This window comes from Panthera uncia, chromosome C2 (genome assembly GCF_023721935.1).
Source record: "Panthera uncia isolate 11264 chromosome C2, Puncia_PCG_1.0, whole genome shotgun sequence".
Lineage (NCBI taxonomy): Eukaryota > Metazoa > Chordata > Mammalia > Carnivora > Felidae > Panthera > Panthera uncia.
Window position 1 is genome coordinate 114,206,519 of NC_064810.1, and position 702 is coordinate 114,207,220.

The window sequence follows — 702 nt, forward strand, 5'->3', positions numbered from 1 at the left end:
TACTATTATCGTATTACTAGTGACTAGTTCCTTTATGTGTTATTAACTGTTTTATGTCTTTGGGTACTCCTATGTTGGTGAGTAATCACATACAAATGTTATATTTTCTTGTTGGATTGTCCCTTTTATTACATAGTGTCCTTTATTTCTTGTTACAGCTTTTGTTTTAAAGTTTATTTTGTCTGACATAAGTATTGCTAACTTGGCTTTCTTTTGACATCCTTTTGCATGAGAAATGTTTCTCCATCCCCTCACTTTCAATCTGCATATGGCTTTACGTCTGAAATAAGCCTCTTGTAGGCTGCATATAGATGGGTTTCCTTTTTTTCAATTAGCAATAATCGCTCCTCGGATAAACCTCATTGGCTACAATACTGCCACTGCGCAAAGCTCCTTTTTTTTTTTTTTTTTTTAATTCATTCTGTCTCCCTATGTCTTTTGATTGGAGCATATAGTCCATTTATATTCAAAGTAATTATTGGTATGTGTTTATTACCATTCTGTAACTTGTTTTCTGGTTGTTTTCATAGTTTTTCCTCTGAAACTTTCTGCTTTTGCTTCCTTTCATGGTTTATTGGCTCTCTTTAGCAATATACTTGGATTTCTTTTTCTTTATTCTTTACATATCTATTACTGGTTTTTGATTTGTGACTACCATTAGGTTTGTATATAACATCTTCTGTATATAGCAGTCTATATTAA

General features: G+C 31.9%; 1 pseudogene; it reads right to left on the reverse strand.

Moving 5' to 3' along the window:
• Positions 1-320: 320 nt before the first annotated feature.
• Positions 321-392, reverse strand: LOC125922294 (uncharacterized; annotated as a pseudogene).
• Positions 393-702: the final 310 nt, after the last annotated feature.